This window comes from Benincasa hispida, chromosome 9, assembly GCF_009727055.1.
Source record: "Benincasa hispida cultivar B227 chromosome 9, ASM972705v1, whole genome shotgun sequence".
Lineage (NCBI taxonomy): Eukaryota > Viridiplantae > Streptophyta > Magnoliopsida > Cucurbitales > Cucurbitaceae > Benincasa > Benincasa hispida.
In genome coordinates this window covers 36,403,238-36,424,583 of record NC_052357.1, presented here as the reverse complement: position 1 = coordinate 36,424,583, position 21,346 = coordinate 36,403,238, and positions in this window count along the sequence as shown.

Genomic DNA, 21,346 nt, shown 5'->3' with positions numbered 1-21,346 from the left:
GACCTATGAGCAGAAGTAAGAACATTCCAAATTCATTATGATAGAAATACCGCATGAACAAACAAACATACAAGTTATGCATTTACTAATAAATTACGGCATGCTTTACACAATTAAGTAACAAAGGACCGAGAGACATACCTCTTGAAGAAATTTTCTTCTTTGATCTCTCGCTCTCATCAGAACCAACAACTCTCGCTGTCGTTATGCACACGAAGACTATCATTCACCAAATCTCACTGTCGCTCACCACCGAATGGTCTTCTACACGAACAGACAGCAAGGAGGACACCACCACTCAGTAACCTCGGCATTATCGGAGTGAGAATCCAGAAGGTGTGGGCTTTGTTGGATTTGATAGAGGGGAAGAGGAAACTATGATCGTTTACAATGACCAAGCAAGTGGGAGAGATTTTGTGTCTATCGCATAGACGGGTGCTTGATCGTTTAGCAAAGGGTGCACGGTCGTTTAGTAAAACGGTGTTGATCGTTTAGACGATCGTTTAGGTAAATCACTCGCGCGATCGTTTAGGAAAAGTTATACGACCATTTAGGAAATCTGCATGTGTACACGATCGTTTAGGGAGAAAAACCACCAACAGTTATCTCATAATTGTTTAATTAAAAATAAATATAATCATATTATATTTATAACCTATAGTTTAATATCACATCACATGCAACATATAAACTATAGTCCTAGGGGTGTTCAAAAAACCCGATGACCCGAAAAAACCTATCAACCCAACCTAACCCGCGCGATTTGGGTTGAGTTGGGTTCAAATAAATGAAAATTTTATGGGTTGGGTTGGTTCAGGGGTTCATCTAATATAACCCAAACCAACTCGAACCAACCCTAATTTATTATTACCTTTAAAATATGGTTTTTTATTATTTATAACACAATTATTTACACATATATTGATTTATTTAATTCCAATATTTTTGAATAATTTATTCTTCAACAACTCTTAAAAGTAGTTTCTTTGCACTTTAGAAAGAAAATTTTCACTATTTAAATTGAAATTGAGTTGTTAATCTTAATTCAATATATGAAAATAATTAAATAAGATTTTTACATATTTACGTTGTGCTTCTTTTTAGAACAAAATTTTAAACAAATGATTCGATTAATCCGAACCAATCCAACCTAAATATTTCATGGTTTGGTTGAGTTGGGTTCATTTTTTAATAAAGGTTATTTGGGTTGAAGAAATTTATAACCCGAACAATTGGGTTGGGTCTAAAATGTCTTTCAACCCAACCCATGAATATCCCTGCATAGTCTTTTTTCTCCTCCACTAGATATAAATCATATTTATATCATTTTCCTCCAATTAATGTATCTCATACATCATGTCAACTATATCATATATAATTGACCCATTTAATCATATCATATATAATCAAACTCTCTGTTGTCAATTTGTACATCTCAAACTGACCCAAAAAATGATTCTCAACTTGAATCCATTGAACTACCAAGGGGACCTTATGAACCTGTGGCTTGAAGCTCCAACGGTATGGGAATAGCTGGCTAAACTCTTTAGCCATGAAATCCACCATCCGTTAACTTCCAAGCATTCTACTAAAGACTGATAGTTGCACTCTTCTCACCACAGATATATTTCTGTGTCCATCGGATATAACCAATCAACAGTACGATAACCCTTCATAGATGCTTGTAAGTACAGCTGAGCCAATTTATCGTTTTTCCCCTATAGTTACATCTAACTCCTTAAGTACCACTGATCCCTCTAATGAACAATACAACATAGTCCTACTATGTGTGGACACCTCTTGGGCCATGAGAAGGTGTGTGGCGCTACATCGTTCAAACCCCGGAATCAACCCTTAAGGGAGAAATCTATCTACTTACCCCTGCTTCGGGGAAGGAGAGAATTTCATCTTGTGTAGCTGAGTTCCCAACTCTCCAATTAGACGAATCCCCAAAGTGGTAGGTTTAAGTTGGCAATCTGGCCACTCGCACCCATGCAAATCAAAGGACCGCCCTCAAAGAAAGGAGTTCCCAACTCACTCAGGATTAAGGCCATGTTACCTATGGTCATCTTAGTGAAGTGAACTCTCTGTCATGAACGACGTTATATAACGAGACTACAACACTTCGTGGTTCGGTCTTATACAAACTCCTTTGTATAGGATGCCCCCCGCTCACATGTCTCCACATGAATGATTAGAATTAGACCATCTGTAGCAAGTCACAACACTTGTAACTATTCTATAAAGCGGACCGCATCCGTAGCATCACCAATATAAGGTTTTCCTCCTATATCCATATACTACAGATCATTTTGGTTATCACTTAAGGCATGATCCACTCGTATGTCTCCACATACATGCTTAAGTTACAACAACAACCAGGGATCTTAGTTTATTGGTTTGTGGTAAAGCAAATAAACATCTCATGTTTCATAGACAATAGTGAATAAAATATCATATATTATTACATCTCAAGCGTTTGTTCAAAACTGTGTTTACAAACTACAGGACCCAACGAGAGTTTAGAGCATCAACCCCAACAATTCAAATATTAATTGTATGAATTGGATTCATATGATTAAATTTAATACAAATGAGATTTATATTAAATGTCATTAGTGAGAGAATAGAAACTATAGATTATATTGTATATGATACAATATAAAAATTATAGGTTATATGTTATATTTGATACAACATATAATTTAATGTATATATCATATGATAAGGTAGTTATCATATAATTTTATATATTAAATGATTTATTAAATAAATAAATTATTTAATTTATTTTTAAAATCAATTTTTGGGAGGGAATTGTAACTCCCTCCCTATCTTTCTCTCTAGGACGTGTAAGTGGGAGTTAAAGGATCTTCTCTTGTTTTTGGTTTTTACAGAAACTAAGAGACGGAGGTGAAGTGTGAAGAATTCTGTGTTTTTTCTTCTCAATCTATCTCTACTTTCTCCTCCCTTGCTTTTCTATGTCTCCCTCACCAAAATAGCCAGAGCCCTACTCCTCATGGTGGTGTTCATCAGTTCGAGGGAATCCATTGAAGACTATTCTTCAAAGGTAAAGGTTTTTGAACCCTTCTAATTTCTTCTCTTTAATTAAGCTTATGCATGCTATAATTTTTAGATGCATAATGTATGGTCACTGTAAAATTAGTATTCTGTGAAATTTTGGGAATTGAGACAATCCGCTTCCATTACGGACCCTTCATAAGGATCCTTCAGTTGTTTGATCTTCTCCCTCTGGCTTTCATACAAATCAACACACAAATTTTATAGAAGAGTTCTGGAAAAAGTTCTATATCTCCTCCTCCTCTCTTATCTCTCTCAAAATTCCCCTATTCCAAAATAGTTAGAGCTCACACACTCCTGGATTCTCACCTAAAGAATATTGAGGTAGCTTTCGTGGTGGTATTCGTTCCGTTCAAGGGATTTCCATTGAAGATCAGTCTTCAAAGGTAAGGGTTTTTTAAACCCATTTTCTCTTTTGTATTTTTTTCGAGCATGTTGTAAAATTCTTTAATTGAATGCATAATTTATGTATCTTATTCTGTAAATTTTGGGATTTGGATCCGATCCTCGTTTCTGTTCATGAACCTTAATCGGTTCCATTAGTTTTTTCATAGTCCACCCCTTTTTTGGGTATAACTCTTTTCCACCAGTCGAGCCCTAAAGATTTGTACTTTACCGGGAGAATATTGAGCTAGCTTTCGTGGTGGTGTTCATTCCGTTCAAGGGATTTCCATTGAAGATCGGTCTTCAAAGGTAAGGGTTTTTTAAACCCATTTTTCTCTTTTGTATTTTTTCGAGCATGTTGTATAATTATTTAATTGAATGCATAATTTATGTATCTTATTTTGTAAAATTCATATTCTGTAAATTTTGGAATTTGGATCTGATCTTCGTTTTCGCTCATGAACCTTAACCGATTCCATAAGTTTTTTCATAGTTCACCCCCTCTCTGAGTATAACTCTTTGCCACCAGTTGAGCCTTAAAGACTTGTACTTTATCGGCTTGGTCTCGTTTTCTTTTATAGATCCATTTACGACCAATAGGTTTTACCTCATCCGATTGATCTACAAGTTTCTAGACCGAATTGAAGTACATAGACTCCATTTCGAGGTCCATTGCTTTGATCCACTGGTCTCGGTTTATATCATTTATTTCATGTTCATAGGTCAATGGATCCTCAGTGCCATCTTTGGGTATGATGACCTGAGTTTCTATTAAACACATGTAACGACTAGGCTGATGGAAAACCCTTCAATTACGTCGAGGCACTTTCAAATGTGACTGACTAGAATTATCTGTTTTATCTACAACTCTTGTTGAAGAGCCAGCCCGATTAACAACTCTTGTTGGTTTATCTGTAACTTCCTTGAAAATTTCACATAATACTAGTTTACTATGAGGTTGATAATCTCTCATATGGCCTTCTTCTAAGAATGTAGCATTTTATGACACAAATACTTTGTTATCTTGAGGATTATAAAACAAACCACATTTTGTTTCTTTAAGGTATCATATGATTTTGAACGACGTTCCAATTTCTTTGGATTTTACACTAACACATGTGTAGGACATTCCCAAATTCTGAAGAGACGTAAATTATCTTTATGCCCTCTCCACAACTTATATGGTGTTTCATAAATATTTTTTGAAGGAATCATGTTCAAAATGTATACAGCAGTCTCTACTGCATATCTCAAAAACGAATTAGGCAATTGAGCATAGCTCATCAGGAACAAACCATGTCTAACATGGTTCTATTTCTCCTTTCCAATACACTATCCTACTGAGACGTATCGGGTGCTGAGAGCAGAGACTAGATTCCATGTTCTATCAAATAGTCCCGAACTCTCAAGTCCATACATTCTCCACCTCGATTTGATTGAAGTGTTTTAATTATTTTGCTTAACAAGTTCTCAACCTCTGCCTTATATTCCTTGAACTTTTTAAGGGTTTTAGACTTGTAATGCATTAGGTAAACATAGTCATACCTAGAATAATCATCAATAAAACTGATGAAATACTCATACCCTCCTCGTGCTTTGACATTCATTGGAACACAAAGATTTGAATGCACGAGTTCTAAGGGTTTTTTGGCTCTAAGACCTTTTCCTGTAAAAGATCTTTTGGTCATCTTACACTCAAGATAGAACTTACATGGAGGTAATGAGTTGTCTTCTAATTGACTTAGGAGTCCACTCTTGACCAATCTCCCAATCTTATTGATATTAATGTGGCCAAGTCTCAAGTGCCAAAGATAGGTATTAGGAGAAACTTTTTGCCTTTTATTTTAAGTTTCAACTATTATAAACATCTCGGTAATTAAAATAGCTTTTGCCTTGGTTGGTCTTAACACATATACGTTGTTTCCAAGTTTTGCAGAATAACTTTGAACACCTCTTGAGCTAACAAACACTTCATTAACTTCAAAAGATACTTTGTACATTTGTTCTAACAAACAAGAAATAGATATTAGATTCCTTCTCATAGTAGGAACCAAAAGTACATTTTCCAATAAAATGAATCTATCCTCAAAAAACAACTTCAAGTCTCCCACTGCTTTAGTTGAGACGACCTCTCCTATTCCAACTTTAAGAGTTGTCTCGCCTTTTTTAAGTGGTCGTTGGGAACTAGTTTCTTTGTTTTACTTTCTCAGCTCCTTTCTACGTAAGGTATTTTGGGCAGTTTCGTTTCCAGTGACCGTCTTCGTTGTAGTGAAAACACTTTTCTTTGCCTTTCCGAGTTACAGGAGCCTTACTTTTCTTTTTTCGTTTATTTTTCATTTGAATACTTTTATTCTTTAAAGTGGAAGGTCTAGAGTTAGTTCCTAAAGATAATCCCTTTTTTAACTTCTTTAAGGTAACAACATTTGTTTTCCCTTCTTGTCCCTTAGTCTTCATAAGAGACTCGTATGTCTGGAGCTCGTTCAAAAGAGTAGTCAGATTGTACTCAATCTTGTTCACCATCGCATTTGTGTAGGACTATAGGAAACTTTTCAGAAGAGACTCCATGATGAAACTAACTTGACTTTTCTCATCAATGACAACACAGTTTACCTCCGCTATATTGAAGTGGACCATCATATCCAGTCATGTTCTCTAATATAGGTTCTTTCCTACATATGAGTTGTAAACATATTTGAGACAATCATGCTTGACAGATGAGAAAGGTTGTCCAAACATTGCATGCAACGAATCCATGATCCCCTTAGCAGTGACCATGCTCTCATGCTTCTTAGACAGAACATCAGATATGTTCGCTAAGATATAGACTTGGGCCTTATCATTTGCCCTAATCCATCTGTCATAGGATTCCCGAACATTTCGATTTGTTGATGAGCTGGGATTCGGAGGACATCTCTCTATTAAAACGAACCAAAGATCATTGATTACTAGTATCATATTTAAATTTGATTTCTAAGTTACGTAGTTGTCTACATTTAATTTTTCAGAAGCGAGTAGTTGAACTAATGAGCTAGACATGCTGAAAAATAAACAAGTTCTATTAGTGAATTGTTTGTTTAAATTCAATCAGGTTTTAGCAAAAGTAATAATGTATCCAAATAATTTATTAATTTTGCAATGATACATCAGTGAGTCAGAATAACCGTTACCAAGGGGCAATCAATTACTCCATCACTTAACCAAGACATTCTTGACAAAACACTAATACTAGAATAACTCTTATTCCTATAGCTTTTAGTTATCGCTTATCTAGTCAAGAACTTACTAACATTTAGTATTTCTTGTAAGTGTAACCCTCCATTTCAGATCCTAGAGATCGATCCCAACAAGCTATCGAATGAAAAGACAATGCTAAGAATGAACCTAAGAGACCCTATTCATTTATGAAGTTTACATTGTATCGATCCCCATATTATGACCCTCTAAATGGATGGTCGCTCTAAGACGATATGAAGGTGGAATATGGGAATCTCACGGGGATGTATTGACACATTTTCTTCTCCCACTTACTATGAACAACTTTCCCTATTCACCTTGCTATTGGCCCATGCAAACACTTTCTAAATGGAGGTCGTGCCCAGGGTGACACGAGCATGAATCTCACAGTGTGAACTCTTAGGGACGTGAGAGCTAAAAATAATATATCATTTATACCAATTTTCTCCTACTTAAGTGTTCTAGATGGTTTTGGTATACTTTTACTTAAGTATATTCCGGCTAATTAAACATATCCTAAGTCTAGGTGTTTATTCGAGTATAACTTTTATACTGGACTTAACCTACAATGTCTAAGTGGTAAACTCTTTAAAACCTTACATTGCTCACGCATGATCATAAAATCGAGTTAACCTAACTCAACGACTGGCTCGATCCCCAGGTAGTAGGTGTTCCATAAACCATCAACTTAAGTACCTCCAACCTGAGATAGGATCTTGTTGGGTGAATTTTTTTGTATCCTTAGTTTTACAAGTTATTAACCTATTTTAACTATTTAAAAATGGTTGTGATTGTTGACTCCATGTGAGCATGCAATTATCTTTATTATAGATTTTAAAAGTCTAATTTATTTTATAACACTTATAACTCAGACAATATCCATAACATACATCAAACATTTCATAAATTAATATAACAATTAATATCAATTCTCATGAAATCCTATACATGCATACTATATAATATAATACTTATAACATACTTTGCTTATCCTATGGTGAGATTTTAAATCTATATGGCATACTTTATGCACAAACAAATTTAATTTAATTAAAACATATATTAATAATTTGTAATTAATTAAACACACTAAAGTGGAACAAGTTTGGCATCCTAGGCTATCAAACAACTAAATTATGACAATAATAATTGAAAAATGGCTTGAACAACTCTAGAACACTTCGAACGGGCCCAAACCAAGTGAAAACGGCTTGAACCAAACCCCAAAAACTTCAAATAAAGCAAAATTGGTTGGATAAAGGCTGAACCGGACTAAACCAGTCCTCTTGGATCGTTCTTCCTCTTGCGTGCGTTTCTGGAAAAAATGATAAACAACGTTGTAATGCTGTTATAGAGCATTGCAATGCTTTACCTCGGCTCCCAGCTTCCTATTTCAATTTTGCTCCAAATTTCTTCAAATTACAACCTAATTTCAACTCTAATGACTCTAGCAAAATTACATACCCTTCTTCACACATTAAAGCTCAAATATAAGTGGGTAATTACAATAATTTCAACAAAATGAAGCTTAATTTGATGCCAAAACCGTAATATATCCAACTTTAGCAACCAACACATTCATCTCACGAAATTTCATCCATAAAGCTTAAATTAATGCAAATTGAGTGCTTAAAATATGCTCTCATACCAATTGTTGAAGTAAATAACATGCAAGTGGAAGAAATTTGGATCTAAAACACTCTAATTACATTGATTTTTAGGATTAAGCATGCTTATTTAAAATTATAAAACAAATTTTGTGAAGCAAACCTTGATGTAGTTCAAAATCAAAGCAATTCTTTGGATTTTTTTTATCACGAACACTTTGTGGACCACCGCTAGAGTCTTCCCCGCTATTGTCCGACCTTAGAACGGATTGTGGGATCTAAGTTTGTGATGAATTTGAAGGAAAAAATAGAGTTTGAGAGTGATTGGTGCTGTGTACTTTGAGAGAAAGTTTCAACTTCACAAGTCAGCCAAGAAGAACAAAATCTTTGCAAACTCTCTTCTATTTAAATAAGAAAACATGCAGAATTAAATTCATCTCAAAGCGACACATAAATTATTAAATTTAAGTGGGATTATATGTGTTTCAAAATGGTGTAATGAAAGTGATTTTAGGAAAAATCCACCAAAATCCACTTTTAAATTTCCATTAATTTTAAATAAGATTAATTCAATTAATTAATGTTAAATAAAATTCATTTAAAACTAATTTTAAATAAAACTAACTCTAACAATTAATTTTAAATATTAATTTAATAATTTAATTAATAATATTAATTCAATATCAAATTAAGTTAATAATTAACACCAATCCCGACCATAAATCCTTATTCATGTGTTTGGCCTTTAAATCATATTTAAAAAATTCCAACTCTACATATCATTTTAATTCATAATTAAACAATAAGTCATTAAGATATCAAATATAATTAATGCTTACTCCTAAAATAAAATTTGAATGTTTCAAATTTTCTCATTACACTGTTCTAAGATTTAGTCCGATATGAGTTAGCAGGGAGACCTAATGGATCTACAGATTATAAGCTCCAACGATTCGAGATTAATCGACTAAACTCTTTAACCTAGTTAACCAACATCCATTAACTACCGGAAAACTCCACTATAGCCCAGTAGTTGCACTCTTCTCACTATAGATATATTTCTGTCCCCTCGATATAATGATGATTAGTAACTCGATCCGTCATAGGTTGTTCGTAACTACAGCTAGGTGAAAAATAATCATTTTATCCCTGCAATTACATCTTGTTTCTTAAGTCCCACTGTTTCTCTAATGAACAATTGGTTTGTTGTCTAACCACTAAACCGAGTCCCTCTCGGGCCAATGAGAGGGTAAGGCCCCTTGTTCAAGACCCGGAGTCAGTATTTAAGAGAACAACCCATCTACTATCCTTAAAATTAGGTAGGAGTGAACTACATCTTGCAAGATTATGTCCCCCGCTATCTACCCAGTCTTACCCCTAAAATAGTAGGCTTATTGGGTCGGCGAACTTGGGCCACTCTCACCCATGGAGATTAAAGGATAATTTCGAATAAACAGAAGTTCATAGTTAGCTCGAGATTAAGATCAAGTTACCTAGGTCATCGTATTGAAATAGTCAGACTTAATAGTAAACATCATTAAAAAGTAAAAGTGACTATTTCTTGGTTTGGTCTTATGCAAACTCATTGTATAGGACACCTCCACTTGCATGTCTTCACATGAATGATTCAGGATCACATCGTTTGTATCAAATACAATGTGGGCCGCATCCATAGTGTCCTAGGATAAGGTACCCAGTCTTATCCCTATACTATAGATCGTTTTGGCTATTAACTCGAACTTGATCCACTTTTATGTCTCCACATATAGTTCAAGTATTCATGCTATAGCCAGGGGTTCTTAGTTTATTGGATTTAGGGTTTTTAATTGTAATTCACATATTTAATAACATCTTTACTAAATAAACCTCGATAACAACTTTATTATAAAATAGAATCTATTTTATTGTTTACTAACCATGAGTTTTAGGACATAAAACCCAACATAAACAAAAATTGATAAACATGGATTAAAGTCTAGTTTCAACTAAAAAGGTAATATCCTTGCAGCCGCATTAGGTCGACAATAACTTAACATAGACAAAAAAATATTGTCTCTTATTCGATCTTGTATCAAGTTTCTTTAGGAGCCTAAGTAGTTAGACCTATATCTCTATGGCTAATTGAATCTTAGATCATTTTCATGCAATTTCTTTATCCTATAGTGTACCTTATCTCTAAGCGCAAGTGGCAGTCCTATCTCTAGGCTCTTAGTCCCATATTCCTTTGTGAAATCGGTTTATATCTTAACTTTCTCAGCATTAAGACTCCACTAGTATGTTAAATTAAGTGGCCAATTCAACTTAACACATTGTCATTAAAACCAATAAAGGAAGTGCAAAAGTCAAAGTAGAAAGAGGTGCATTAGCAATTGCTCGAGCCATAAGATCTTAGAGTATCCACATGATCTAATCCCTTAAAAATTTAGCTCATAACTAAGAAAAAATGAATATATTTCATTGATCCAGAAGTCATGGTTACAATATCTACATTTAAAAGGAAAAATAAAGGAAATAAAAAAAAAGTGCAAAAGTAGAAATGAAACAAAGGTGGAAGATTAAAAAATAGAACTCCCTTGAATCAATCTCATACTCTCTAGTGCTTCCCAGGTCGAATTCACCTTTCCCAAGGATGAATCCTCTCTTTATACAATAGGGATGAGCTAACCCTAGGGTTCCTTAGAGGAACTCTAATTCTTTAAGAGTTTTTGGACGGAATGCTGAGATTTCTCCTCAAGAAAGCTGAATTTCAAGGATGATTGAAGGTAAGGCCTTCACTCCTTTATATAGGCCAAGTTGGTTGAGAGGTGGCCGAATTTCACGTTTTGAACGACTCCCAGGAAATTTCAGCATTGAAAAATTATTGTGGACCGAGAAAATAGCACTCACGCACAATTGGGCATGATTATGGAATTTAGGGTTTTTTATGCGGGCGCATCCTTTGGACGATGTGGGTGCATCACAACCAACTTGTGCAAAATAGTTAAAAACAACGGTAAAAGCTTATAGAGTCAACCCAATTCAGTAAAAATATACTTTAGACCGTTATAATACATATACTCGATCATTTTATCAAATTAAACTAACTAAAGGGGTAAATAACATATATATAACAACTTTGACTAAGCAAAATTATCAAATTATATGTCCAAAAATCATGCATTGTGTACATTTATCAATAATGCTTTTATAAATAAGTCTGCTAGGTTATTGTTCAAATAAATTTATTGTATAGTGATGTTGCCATTTTTTTTTAAAATTATGAGTGTAGAAAAAGTTTATTGAAAATGCTTTGTTCTATTTTTTTTAATATATCCTCATTTGATTTGAGCTATAAATGTTGTGTTGTCTTCATATAATATCGTTGGAATATTTTTACTAGAAGACAAGCGACACATATTCCATGAATGTGTTCAGTCATTGATCTTAGCCATACACATTCTCGACTAGCCTCGTTGAATTGCAAAAATTTTAACATGACTTGAGGAAGTGATCTTACGGTCTGTTTCACTTATCATCATGATATAGTAGTTCCTCTATTGGGTTTTACGTCCTAAAACTCATGATTTATAAACAATAAACTTATTTTGTTGATCAATAAAGATGTTAGTGAAGTATTGATTCAATAAATTTATTATTCGATGTATGAATAGCTCATTTCATTTTAGAATTAATCGAAATCCAATAAAATAAAGATCCATGGTCATTACATGAGTACTTAAACTTTATACAAAGACATAAGAGTAGATCAATTTCGAGTAAATAGCCAAAACGGTCTTAGTACATGAATAATGTTGGGCACCTTATTCTGGTAACACTATCGAATGATGCCCACTTTGTAGATGTTACAATTGTTATAAAGTACTACAAATGAAGTGGTCCTAATTTGTGCATGTAGAGACATGCGAATGAGGGCATCCTATGCAAAGAGTTTGTATAAGATTCGGACCAAGAAATTAGTCACTTGTACTTTATAACGTTGTTTACTGTTTAAGACAGACTATTTCAAAGCGATGACCTAGGTAACTTAACCTTAATTCTGAACTAATAATGGACTCTTGTTTATTCGGGATTATCCTTAGAATTGCATGGGTGAGGGTTGGCTCAATAGCGCCGGCTCAATAAGCCTCCCATTTCAAGGGTAAGACCAGGTAGATAGCTGGGTATATACGGTGCAAGATAAAATTCACTCCTACCCACTTTTAGGGATAGTAGAAAGGTTGTTCTCTTAAGTGCTGACTCTGGGTCTTGAACAAGGGGCCCCACCCTCTTATTCACCCGAGAGGGACTCAATTTGCTGATTGGATCACAAACTAATTGTTCATTAAAGGATCAATGGGACTTAAGAAACAATATGTAATCTCGAGGGTAAAACAGCTATTGACCCAGCCATTATTACGAATAACCTATGAAGGGTTAACTTACTTATTATGGTTATATCGAGTGGAATCAATTATATCTACAGTGAGGGGAGTGCAACTACTGGGCTTTAGTGTAGTGACCCGGTAGTTAACGAATGTTGATTAGCTCTGTCTAAAGAGTTTAGCCAGCTAATCTAGCATTGGTTGAGCCCATGATCTATAAATCCATTAGGTTCCCTTATTAGCTCACAAATGGATTAAAACTTGGAATAGAGTGATGAGTTTAATTTGAAACGTTCAAAATCGAATTAAGAAAATTAGTAATTATATGTGATATAATCACACGTTTAATTATTAAATTAAACGAGATTGGAGAATCATATAATATTTTAAATATGATTTTAATATTAATTATACGAATGAGAATTCATGGTTGTGACATTGATGTTTAAATTAATTTAATATTTGATATTAAATTAAAGAATTAATTAAATTATTTAATTAATTATTAATTTTTTTTCAAAATTAATGAAATTGTTTAATTAATTATTAATTTTATTTGAAAAATTAATATTAAATTTTCACTTTTATTAAAGAATTTGAAACTGAAATTTGATATTAATTTTGAAAAAGAATTTCAAAATTAATAAGAAAATTGTTTTTTGGATAATTCCACTAAAGTGGGATTTTCCCATTATTGTGACACCAAAATTCCACTAACTCTTCAAGGTGGAGCTGTCCAATTCATGTGCAATCTGATTGCATGGAATAAATTGAACAAAAGTTGGTTTCAATTTTTGAAATAACATGCCATGGATTCTGAATTCTTGGGAGAAAAAATTGATGAAGAAAGGGTTCTTCATGTTCAGCTGAAAACCAAAAAAAAATCTCTCTAAATTCCTTCAATTCAGCTCATTTTCATTTCCTCAAATCAATCTAAGGTCCAAAGAGAATAGTAAGGAAGATCTTTCGGTGGTCTACACCTTGTACCTAAGGAGATTGGAGTTGAATTTGAAGTTCATGTTAAGTTTTATGTCCTAAAACTCGTGGTTTGTAAACAGTAAAACTTATTCTGAAAATTTAATAAGTTGTTATTGAATATATTATTTTTTCGAAATCCAATAAACCTAAAGTCCCTTAACTATTACATGAGTACTTGAACTTTATGTGGAGACATACAAGTGGATCAGGTTCGAGTAAATAGTCAAAATGATCTATAGTATATGAATAAGATTGGGTGTTTTATTCTGGTAACACTATTGGATGCGGCCTACCCTATAGTTGTTACAAAAAGTTGTAAAGTGCTACAAACGAAGTGATCATAATTCGTTCATATTGGGACATGAGGAGTGAGGGTGTCCTTGTACAAAAGGGTTTGTACAAGATCAGACTATGAAACTAGTCACTCTTACTTTATAACGTTGTTTACTGTTTAAGACTGACTATTTCAAAACGATGACCTAGGTAACTTGACCTTAATCCTAAGCTAACTATGAACTCCTGTTTGTTCGGGATTATCCTTTGATCTGCAAACGGTGAGAGTAGACCAACGTCTCTGCTTAATAAGCCTCCCATTTTGGGGATAAGACCAGATGAATAGCTGGGGACATAGCCCTACAAGATAGAATTCTTTCCTACCCAATTAGGGTTAGTAGAGAGGTTGTTCCCTTCAAATGCTGATTATAGGTCTTGAACAAGAGGTCTCACCCTCTCATTGGCCCGAAAGGGATTCGATTTGTTGATTGGATCACAAATCAATTGTTCATTAAGAGATCAGTGGGACTTAAGGAACAAGAGGTAATTTTGGGGGTAAAACAGAGATTCGACCCAGCCGTTATTATGAACAACCTGTGAAGGGTTAACTTACTAATCATGGTTATATCGAGTGGACATCATATATCTACAGTGAGAGGAGTTCAGCTATGGGCTTTAGTGGAATCACCCATTAGTTAACGAATGGGGGTTAGTTCGGTCTAATGAGTTTAGCCAATTAATCTTGGATCGTTGGAGCCCATGATCTGTAGGTCCGCGAGGTCCCCTTACTAGCTCATAAATGGATTAGCTTTAGAGTAGCGTGATAAGTTCATTTGAAATATTCAAATTAGAATTAAATGAAATTAGAGAAATAATATTTAAATATGATTTAAATATTTGAAGATGAAATTGTGTAAAATTAGTTTAATATTTGATATTAAATTATTTAAATAATTATTTATTAATTTTAATAAGAAAATTAATTTATGAAATTAATTTTATAAAATTAATAATATTTTCAATTTTATAAAATCAATTGATTTATGAAATCAATTTATCAAAAGTTTAAAAAGAAGAGAAAAACACAAAAATGGAAAATAGGCATTTTCCATTACATCTTCAAGTAGCTCACAAACATCCCATCATCTTCAAGCTTTAATTACTCCAAGCATGAGCTGCATCTCATGCAGCTAATCTCTTTGCATGATAGTCTGCAATATATTGAATAGATTGGAGTAATTTTGAGGCAATGCAACCGACAGAATTTTAGTTGAAAATTCGTGTGAATAAGGTATTCTTCCTTTCGGTTGCTACTGTGAGTTTGTCTCCAAATTTCCTTGATTCCAGCTTATTTTGAGTCCCTCAACTTAATCTAGAGCACCAAGAGGATAGTAGAGAAGATCTTGGGGTGGTCTACAACAAGATTCAGGGAGATTAGCAGCTGGAATTCAAGCTTTGAGGAAGTTCTACAAAGGTATATCATGAAACTCATTTATTTATACTATAGCATGCTTTCATTTCTACCAAAATTAATAAATTAGAGTGCTTATGGATCCTTGTCGCTTTTGCTGCACTTGGTTCATTCCAACAATTAGTATCAGAGCATCATATAAGCATTCAATTCGGTTTAATTTTGGTGTGGTGAGTGTTTTATATGAGTTATATGAAACTGTTGCACTTATATGGTTTTTCCAGTTTTGGCATTTATTTTCTCTTTGATTTCTCAACTAAATTTATAATTGGCTCTTGTTTGATAAGCTTATATGTGTTCCCAAAAGTTTGTAATTTATTTGGAGTCATTAGAGTTGAAATTAATTTGTAATTGAAGAAACAAGAAAGGAGACCGAGTTGCAGATTCCAGATTTTCAGCCTCTGTTCATGTCGTCGTTGAGCTTCAGTAGTTAGACGATCGTTTAGCTTTATGTATTAGATGATGTGAAGAAAAGTTAAACAATCGTGTAGCTTCAGGCGTTGATCGTTGAAGAAAAGTTGGGCGATCGTTTAGCTTCGAACTAAGCAATGCGTGGAAGTGCTATGCGATGGCACTAAGAAATCGTGTAGTTTTGCGTAGGAGCTAAGCGATACGTTGTATTGCTATACGATGGCACTACACGGTCGTGTAGCTTCGCGTGGGAACTAAGCGATGCGGTGAAGAGCTATGCGATAGCACTACATGATCATTTACCTCTTTGTGGCAGCTAAGTGATACGTCGAGAAGCTATGCGATAGTAGTAAACGATCGCTTACCTTTGCGCACGCTAAGCGATCAACTTCAGGCATTATACTGGCGCTAAGCGATCGTGTAGTAATTTTCTGCCGTAAGACAATGGAGCTGCACAATAGTGTTAGACACTAAGAGACCATGTAGCGTTGTTCGAGACTAGACGATGACACTATGTGATAGAAGGCAAACACTACACGATTGTATAACTTGGTTAGTCACCATGCGTTGGTGCTAAACGATCAGGCAAATGCATGATGATGGTAGTCATTGCTAAACGATGAACCTAACAAGATATTGAGCATAGAGCGACAGCAGCCGGTTCGACCGGTTCAGCCTTAAATGGTTTTTGGCTGGTCCGGTTCAGATAGTTCGGGTCCCGTTCAAGCTTTTTGAGTTCGTTTTGGAGCAGTTTGAGCGGTCCGTAAGCAGTTTAAAAGCTATTTTGTAATAATTCGGTTTTTATTTACTTATTTTTGCCAAAACTAAAACCATATCAGTTAGTGTTTAATTATTTATGCATGTGGTGTATGTTATAATTAAATAAATCTTGTATGTGCATATTGTATGACAAGTAGATTTAAAATTCCATCGTAGGAAGCATATTACATGCATTGAAAGCATGTTATAAAATGTTATAATATATAGTATGCATGTTAGGGTTTCTTTTATTTAATATAATGGTTATATTAGATATTGAATGCCTCTGTTGTTTGTTGTGGATGTTTAACATGGCTAAAATTTTGTAAGCTGTTATAAACTTGGGTTAGACATTTAAAATCCATAACAAAGAACAGTTGCATGCTCACTTAGGTTAACCACTTGTTTTAATAGTTAAAATAGGTCTCATTAAACTTATAAAACTAGGGTTACAAACTCAATCGGTATATAATCCTGTCGAAGGCTGGGGGTACTTAAGTTGACGGTCTACGGAACACTTCCTACTTGGGGATTATGACCAAATTATTGAGTGTTGGTTACCGGTTTTATGAGTACATGTGAGTGATATGAGGTAATAAAAATGGTTTATCACCTAGACATCATAGGCTTAAAATCCATTTATAAGTGTTATACTTGGATAAACCATCTAGACTTAGGGTTGTTTTTATTAGCCGAAAAGAACCTAAGTATAAATTTACCCAAACATTTAGCACACTTCAGTGGGAGATTAAAAGTTATTAGCTCTCACGTCCTCAAGAGTTCACATCGTGAGGTCCATGCTCGGCTTCATGTCAATTTTACCTTGACTGCTCCATTTGGAAAGTGTTTGCTTGGGTCAATAACAAGGTGAATGAAGGAAGTCGTTCATAGTAAGTGGGTGAAGGAAATGTGTCAACATTGTCCCTGTGGTCTCCTCCATTAGTCTGAACTGTGAGATTCCTATGTTGCGTCTGCTATCGTTTTTAGGCAGCACTTGTTAGTCGTTAACCACGACGATCCCCACGAAGGGTTGTAACATAGGATTCGGAACAACCCAAGCTTCAATAAAATGAATAGGGTCTTATAGTTCCATCTTGGGTATTGTCTTCTATTTCGGGGACGTACTCATACCGTTCTGTAAGATCTAAAAATGGTGGGTCTACACTTACAAGAATTACTAAGTGTTAGTAAAGATCTTGATTGAAAACGATAACTAAATGACTATCAGAATATGAGTTATTCTGGAGATAGTATTTGATCAAGAACTGTCTTGCTTCTGTGAAGGAATTCTTGATTGCCACCAATAGAAATTATTCTAAATCACTTAAATATCATTGCAAAAATAATGATTATGGGTACATTATCATTTTGATAAAACTTGATTGGATTTAAAAGCAATTCACTTATAGAATTTGTTTATAATGTCAGAATGACGGGTTCAATTATACAAATGTTGGCATCAGAAAAATTGATCGGGGATAACTATGTGACATGGAAATCAAATTTGAACATGATACTTACGATAGACGATTTGCGTTTTGTCTTAACAGAGGAATGTTCTCCTATTCCTAGCTCTAATTCCAACCGAATTGTTCAGGAAGTGCGTGATAGATGGATCAGGGCGAATGATAAAGTCCGTGCTTACATTCTTGCAAGTTTATTTGGCGTTTTGGCGAATAAACACGAGAATATGAGTACTGCCAAAGAGATTATGGAATCTCTGAGAGGGATGTTTGGATAACTGTCCTTCACCCTGAGGTATGATGCTATCAAATACGTTTATAATAGCCGCATACAAGTGCCCCTTGACTATTACATGAGTATATGAACTTTATGTGGAGACATACAAGTGGATCAGGTTCGAGTAAATAGTCAAAATGATCTATAATATATGAATAAGGTTGGGTGCCTTATTCTGGTAACACTATTGGATGCAACCTACTCTATAGTTGTTACAAAAAGTTGTAAAGTGCTACAAACGAAGTGATCCTAATTCGTTCATGTTGGGACATGAGAAGTGGGGGTGTCCTTGTGCAAAAGAGTTTGTACAAGATCGGACCACGAAACTAGTCACTCTTACTTTATAACGTTGTTTACTGTTTAAGACTGACTATTTCAAAACGATGACCTAGGTAACTTGACCTTAATCCTGAGCAAACTATGAACTCCTATTTGTTCGGGATTATCCTTTGATCTGCAAACGATAAGAATAGACCAACGTCTCTGCTCAATAAGCCTCCCATTTTGGGAATAAGACCGAATGAATAACTGGGAATATAGCCCTACAAGATGGAATTCTCTCCTACCCGATTAGGGTTAGTAGAGAGGTTGTTCCCTTCAAGGGCTGATTTTGGGTCTTGAACAAGAGGTTTCACCCTCTCATTGGCCTGAGAGGGATTCGATTTGTTGATTGGATCATAAATCAATTGTTCATTAGGGGATCTGTGGGACTCAAGGAACAAGAGGTAATTTCAGGGGTAAAACAGAGATTCGACCCAGCCATTATTACGAACAACCTGTGAAGGGTTAACTTACTAATCATGGTTATATCGAGTGGACATCATATATCTACAGTGAGGGGAGTTTAGCTCTGGGTTTTAGTGGAATCACCCATTAGTTAACGAATGGAGGATAATTCGGTCTAATGAGTTTAGCCAACTAATCTCGGATCGTTGGAGCCCATTATCTATAGGTCCGCGAGGTCTTCTTATTAGCTCGTAAATGGATTAGCTCTAGAGTAGCGTGATAAGTTCATGTAAAATGTTCAAATTAGAATTAAATGAAATTAGAGAAATAATATTTAAATATGATTTAAATATTTGAAGATGAAATTGTGTAAAATTAGTTTAATATTTGATATTAAATTAATTAGATCTGTTTAAATTGTTTAAATAATTATTTATTAATTTTATTAAGAAAAATTAATTTATAAAATTAATAATATTTTCAATTTTATAAAATAAATTGATTTATGAAATCAATTTATCAAAAGTTGAAAAAGAAGAGAAAAACACAAAAATGGAAAATAGGCATTTTCCATTACATCTTCAAGTAGCTCACAAATAACCCATCATCTTCAAGCTTTAATTACTCCAAGCATGAGCTGCATCTCATATAGTTAATCTCTTTGCATGATAGTCTGCAATATATTGAATAGACTGGAGTAATTTTGAGGCAATGCAACCGACAGAATTTTAATTAAAAATTCGTGTGAATAAGGTGTTCTTCCTTTGGGTTGCTGTTGTGAGTTTGTCTCCAAATTTCCTTGATTCTAGCTTATTTTGAGTCCTCCAACTTAATCTAGAGCATCAAGAGGATAATATAGAAGATCTTAGGATGGTCTACAACAAGATTCAGAGGAGATTAGCAGCTGGAATTCAAGCTTTGAGGAAGTTTTGCAAAGGTATGTCATGAAACCCATTTATTTATGCTATAGCATGCTTTCATTTCTGCCAAAATTAATGAATTAGAGTGTTTATGGATCTTGGTCACTTTCGCTGCGCATTGGTTCGTTCCAACAGTTCAAAGTCTTCAAATATGAGTTATATTGAAACCCACTTTTTCTGATATGAATATGTTTAATTTGATGCTAAAATCGATGAATTAGAGTGCTTAATGATTCTGAATTCTTCCGCTAATTATATGCTAACTCCAACATCCTCCACATATGAACAAATAATTTGTTTGAGGTCTAGCTTTACGTGGATTAGATACATATGCAGAATTTGCGTAACCAACTAGATCAAAATTTTATTTTTTGAACAAAAAGACTCATATCAATTGTTCCTTGGGGATTACGGAGTATATGCTTAATTTCATTGTAATGCCTTTTTTATGGAGAAAAACTATATCTAGCTAATAAATTTACTTAAAATGCAATATCAGGTCTTATATTATTAGCAAGATACATAAGTGTACAAATTGCACTAAGATATAGTACTTCAAGACCAAGAAATTCTTTATTAATTTTTCTTTACATACAGAGAACGAACTTCCATTAGAATGTTCAATGGATGTGTTTTATCCATATAGATTTTCTTTTTTTTTTAAAAAAAATCCTATATAAGTTGGCTGGTGAACAAATATCTCATATTCTAAATGCTCAATTTGTAAACCAAGGCAAAATTTTGTCTTTTAGAGATCTTTAATCTCATATTCTTCTTTAAGATATTTTATTGTCTTTGAGAGCTCTTCAGGAGTTCCAATTATATTTAAATCATCAACATATATAGTTATAATAGTAAATTCTGACTGTGATTTCTTTATAAAAATATACAGACATATTGGATTATTTTGATATCCAACGTATCCATTTGTAACGAGTTTTAGGAAGAATAATTGTTTTCTGATGATCATATCTTTCTTTTAAACTCTCCCACAGGATGCAAGAGTTTTTTTTTTTATTGTAAGACATTCCATCTTCAAACTCTCACGGAGATGATGGCGAAGAAAAATTGTGGCTTTTGCTTTTTTTTTTTTTTTTAATTGGATGTCGTATTTTCTTCTTTAAAGATTCCTCCAAGGTTCATAGCATCCAAGTGTATTTCGGCATGAAACACTCATGACAAATAATTATTACCGTTGATGTCAAGGATTGCAAATTCTAATTTTGTAATATTTTTCATGGTAATACTATCACATATAATTATATTTATATTAGAAAGTTAATATATACCAAACATGCAAAACAAAATTTAATTTACTAATTATAATGAAAAGGGAAAAAAATGACCTATTTTTAGGACCTACCTTCAGAGGTGAAATGATAAAGACTCATGCTGATAATG